Source organism: Neomonachus schauinslandi, chromosome 7, assembly GCF_002201575.2.
Source record: "Neomonachus schauinslandi chromosome 7, ASM220157v2, whole genome shotgun sequence".
In the NCBI taxonomy this organism is placed as follows: domain Eukaryota; kingdom Metazoa; phylum Chordata; class Mammalia; order Carnivora; family Phocidae; genus Neomonachus; species Neomonachus schauinslandi.
In genome coordinates, this window is record NC_058409.1 from 39,696,275 (window position 1) to 39,702,147 (window position 5,873).

The following is a 5,873-nucleotide window of genomic DNA, read 5'->3' on the forward strand; positions in this document are numbered from 1 at the left end:
CACATGTGCTGTTACAGTCTTTCCTCTGGGTTTAGATAACCTAACTTCCTACCACCTTGTAGTGAATCACAAGCTGCAACCTGTTCAACACCTAGGTCCTCAGATTTGAAGTCTTCTTAAGGCAAAGTGCCATGTTTATTGTGTTATTTGTAAATTTCCTTTTTTTTTTCAACTTGAAATCAGTCACTGTTTATTAACTGACCAGATTATAGTCGTGGGAGACACCTTACTTCAACCTTCTAAGGAGACTACTGACCTGGTCTTCCCTGCTGTCACCATCTCCACCTTCTACAAAATCTGCGACCTTTGTCTTCTGCCTCAAGGAGAAGACAACTGGAAGGGCCATGGGAAGTTGTTTCCCTCTCTGAAGCATTTTCCAACAGTTGAGATTTCATGAATAAGATCCTCCATGCATTGGCGACTGGGTGGCTCAGGCATTAAGCGTCTGCCTTCCACGGGGGTCAGGATCCCGGGGTCCTGGGATCGAGCCCCGCATCGGGCTCCCTGCTCACGGGGAGCCTGCTTCTCCCTCCCCCACTCTCCCTGCTTGTGTTCCCTCTCTCGCTGTGTCTCTCTGTCAAATAAATAAATAAAATTAAAAAAAAAAAAAAGATCTTCCATGCAGATGATGCCCTATTTACCAAGCATTGGAGCAATCAAAGTGTTATTTGTCGGGACGATTGACTTTTTTTGTCGATTTTGCTATGACCACGCGGGTAGATCAATTCATTTACTGACTTCAGACTTCGGTACCCCGTGCTGTAAACGGCTCCACCATCCTCAACATGTTAACAGAAGACTTGCTGAGCTTCACAGAGGTGCCACGGAAGAGCTGACACAGGTGACGAAGTGTCAACACCTTTTGGATCTTGGGCTCACACCATTGATACCTCTGACCCTGAAAACAAATGCCCATTTGAGTTCTACAGTTACAGAAGTTGCTCACTTTTCAGAGGGCCTGGGTGGCTTAGTCGGTTAAGTGTCTGCCTTGGGTTCAGGTCATGATCTGGGGCGCCCTGCTCAGCGGGGAGTCTGCTTCTCCCTCTCCCTCTGTCCCTCCCCCTGCTCATGCTCTCTCTCTCTCTTTTTAAACATTTTATTTATTTATTTGAGAGAGAGCGCGTGAGACAGAAAGCACGAGCAGGGGGAGGGGCAGAGGGAGAAGCAGACTCCCGGCTGAGCAGTGGGACTCGATCCCAGGACCCTGAGATCATGACCTGAGTCGAAGGCAGACACTTAACCAACTGAGCCACCCAGGCGCCCCATAAATAAAATCTTAAAAAAAAAAAAAAAAGTTGCTCACTTTTCTTGCCAACCTCACAATTCAAATCTTACTTCTGTACATCCTCCAATTTTTGCTATTATGGTGCTTAGCTTTTTCATAGATAAGCTTCCTCCTTGCCTTTTGAGGCATCTTTTGGGCAAATTTCTCAGGTGCTTGATCTTCAGCTCTGCAATATTCCTTTTCTTCGTCTTAATGGTTTCTGGCACAGCAAGAACCTTCTTTTTCTCCTCTTCTATACCCTTTTTTCCTGGCTGCTTATGAATTTCTTAACCATTTAACATGTGTAAAACGGTGCTAGCATTTTTATTAGGTTCCTATACCTTTTTCTGTACTGTGTCACTGATCAAGTTTTGGAGTGTTGTCTCTCTGATCCCATCTTCTCCCATAAGCCCTGTGGTTTTTCTTGCACTGTTGTGCATAGCATGGTGATTTTTATGAGTGTATATGTCACATTACAGCTGAACTTTATCAGAAGTGTGGGGTAGACCCTTGAAATACTAACCTTGGGTCCAATAGCTATACCCATGAACATGTATGCACGCACGCACACACACACACACACACAGTTTTGTTTAAATACTACTGAACAGGGGCACCTGGGTGGCTCAGTTATTAAGTGTCTGCCTTCGGCTCAGGTCATGATCCCAGGATCCTGCGATCAAGCCCCACACTGGACTCCCTGCGTGGTGGGAAGCCTGCTTCTCCCTCTCCCACTCCCCCTGCTTGTGTTCCCTCTCTCGCTGTATCTCTGTCAAATAAATAAATAAAATCTTTTAAAAAAAATACTACTGGACAGGTGTCCTGTCATATAAGTTTGTTTCAGAGCGGACAGGGAAGTCTCCTTTTCAGAGCCAGCCCACACAATGATTGTTATTTACAGCATACCAGTCCTTTGTTCCTTCTGAGCAGTGACAGATCTGGGACGCAATGAGGACGATTAGCACTGGTCAACCAGCAAAGACAAGTATTAAGTCAGCTTACATATAATGGATCGGGCTTAGCAGTGACCCACCCTCTTGGCATCTTAGGTGCCAGTAACAATATAAGTCAAAGCATGTTCCATCATGGCCTGCATCATAATCACATGCGGAACTGAACAGAATGTAGATTCCTGGGCTCCACTCCTGACCTGCCAAATCAGAGCCTCTAAGATCAGGATCAAGGAATTAGCATGTTTGCAGGCACTCAGTCATCCTCGGGCACCCTGAGCTTTGAGAACCACTGGACTAGAATGTCTACGTGAATCGCAGCAAGATACACGACGCAGAGCCAGGTTCCTGGGGGCTTGATACATAGCTTAACTACTTTTTACCTAAAACAACTGGTTCTCACTGTTTTATAGATCATTATTATCCAATTACAACAGCTTTTGTCCAATTATAGACCAATATTGTTGAGTCTTTGTCACGGGTGCCACATGCCGACCTGTTGTGAGGGAGAGGAGGTTGATAAAAAGAAGGAAAGGCGCGACAGAATACTTCAACATATTCGAGAGTGTCGTTTGTAGCTGGTTCATTATGTTCATATCCCATCTAGCTGTCAAAAATTTTCTAGAACTATTTTTTTTGGAACTTTGAATTAAATTCTCTGATGTATTCTGAAACAAAGGCAGGACATCTACAGCTTTCTAATGAATAATTTCTATAATCTATAATCTAGCCACTGATTAACTGGTATGAAGATCTGCACTTGTGTACAAGATGGGCTGGGAACAAAACAGCAGTTAAAAGTTGCAGAGATAGGGCACCTGGGTGCCTCAGTTGGTTAAGCGACTGCCTTCGGCTCAGGTCATGATCCTGGAGTCCCTGGATCGAGTCCCGCATCGGGCTCCCTGCTCGGCAGGGAGTCTGCTTCTCCCTCTGACCCCCCTCCCTCTCGTGCTCTCTGTCTCATTCTCTCTCTCTCAAATAAATAAATAAAATCTTAAAAAAAAGTTGCAGAGATATTATGAGTACATTAAAGGAATATAATTATTTTTCTGCAGAAGGTAACCATTATTGTGATGCAGCACATACAGTAATGTCTCATAATCACCAGCAAGTATTAATGTGATGTTTAACATCCTCCACCTTGGAAGATGATTCAAGTCACAGGCAAAATAAGGGAAGATCTTAACTGAAAGGAGATCTTAACCCTGTTAAAGAGATCTCTTAAAGAGAACTTAACTCTCGGGGCACCTGGGTGGCTCAGTCGTTAAGCGTCTGCCTTCGGCTCAGGTCATGATTCCAGGCTCCTGGGATCAAGCCCCGCATCGGGCTCCCTGCTCAGCAGGAGGCCTGCTTCTCCCACTCCCCCTGCTAGTGTTCCCTCTCTTGCTGTCTCTCTCTCTGTCAAATAAATAAAATATTTAAAAAACAACAAAAAAGAGAACTTAACTCTCTCCTTAGCACACCCAAATACATATTACAAAATAACTCTAATACTTCCTAGGCTGGGAGGAAAAAAGCAAGTTCCTCTTCTAGTGTGTGCAAAAGAACATTGTAACTAAGATGTGTTTTTGAAGGAAACAATGAAGAAAATGGACATAAAGGTACAGAATTAAAATGGATTTGCTTTGTCTCTTGAAATTATTGAAACCAGAACTACCAAGACAGAATTTATTATGCATGGTTCATAAAACGGCACCATGTATCAGAAAATCAATGTGAGAATTAGCTAAGTGCTATAAACCTCCATTACCAGAAGTTATGCTGACAATTCATCTTGCCCACCTTTTCTAAACATAATTTGGCTTTACCTGTTCAAAAATTCTCACTTTCTAATAGCATGACAAAGTGTCAAGTTGGTGAAGTATTTAGGAATAAAATATCATGATAACTACAACTTAATTTCCAAGATTATAAATATATATAATGTCCAGAGAAAGAAAAAGTAAATATAGCAAAATATTAACTATACTGAATCTAAGAAGGAGCTATATGGGTGTTTATTGAAGGATTCCTTCAACTTTTCTGATGTTTGAAAATTTTCATAATATAAATTTGAAGGAAAAAAAAGAAATACACAATTTAGCCACTTAATGAAAATATTTAGTCACTCCAGAAACCTCGGTAATCATACCCAAGCCTGTGAGTACAATTTAGTATGTAATTCTGATTTTATGACTTAGCGTGGCACTCCTCAAAAATGATGGCTGAAGAAGAAGGAAGTGTAACCCGAAACTGCCCTGCCCACTGCAATTCTTTTGATGCTGAGTATATTCGCCTCCAGAAGTATGACCAGTATATTAAATGTTACAATGGTTTTCTACCTTTAGGCCCATTCTCAAAGATTTTCCTTCTTCGTATGATTGACTAGCAACTGAATTGTCATAATGCGGAGATCAAAATAAGAAGCTCTGCAGAGAACAGGTTTTACGTTAAGTCTTCAAATCAATAAGGTTGTAAAATAGCAAAATGTTTCTAAATAGACTTGAGTCCATGAATAACATTTTGTTCATCAAAATAAATGACAAAGTGGATTTGTTCATGGAGTGAAATCATGGAATTGGAATTTTCTCCTGGAAGGGTCACAGATGTTTAAATGTTGTATATGTTTATATTTTTGATATGTTTATTTCTGTTTCAGGAACTTGAAGAACCTAGTCCATCTCAGATTCTCTCTTCCTCTCTCCCTGTCATCATCCTTCTTCTCCAATCCCCACTGCATCTGTCTCAGCCTTTCATCCTTGAAAGGTGGCTCTGGGCAAAGGACCACATCTCATCTGCAGAATGAGGAGAAGGGCTAAAGCACCTCCCAGTCCTCCTGGATCCTACAGCAGTGTAGCTGCATTTTCTTTTGCCAGCAAATTGTCTTGTTTACTCTCCTCACCCCCTGGGAACCCACCAGCCTCAGGATCTCTTCAGTCAATACTTTAAATGGCCCCTTTCCTGATACATGAACAATGAGATGTTTTTCTGTCTTGCTGCCTCTCCCTCTCTCCTTCTTCCTTTTTCCTACCATCTTCCATTTCTGTAAGTCCAACAAATGATCACTTTCTGAGTTTCTAATATTAGCCCTTAGGTCACCTAACCTATTAACCCTTTCACACTGGCTTCCCTCTGTACCTGCTGGACCATTATAGTTCTAAATTCCATGGAAACCAAAAGATTCTTAAAACATGCTTAGTAAAGCCTAGTTTCTTCCATTCTCTTAAAAATGCAAGTTTGTGGCAGGTGATGTGTCTGATGTCGTTAGCTGGGACTAGTTAAATTCTCTACTGGACCTTTTAGGTATAGCCCCATGACTTCCCAGTTACTAAATATGTCCGTCTATGTCACCATGTGAATAAAGTTCCAGATGTAATGTTAAAGTTATGACCAAACAGACACAAAAACGGCAGCACATAGTTTTCTAAAGCACCTTCAAGATGACAGGTATTGTGTATGTTCATCTGCTGCTATTATTAGAAGCACTTCATACTGACTAAGCTGTTATTGAGGATGAAGTGGATTAAGACTTATGGAGCCTGAATGGTAAACACATGACACAGGGCTTTGGAGGCAGGCTAGGTGTGTGTAGTTTTATTCTGCACCACACCTCAAATGCTCAGCAGGGAAGCCTATGTTCAGGGCAACTTCTAAGCAGCAGCAAGGCAATTCAAATATTT

General features: G+C 42.0%; 1 pseudogene; it reads right to left on the reverse strand.

The window, feature by feature from the left end:
• Positions 1-226: 226 nt before the first annotated feature.
• Positions 227-1,521, reverse strand: LOC110591253 (annotated as a pseudogene).
• Between the last annotated feature and the right edge of the window lie 4,352 nt (positions 1,522-5,873).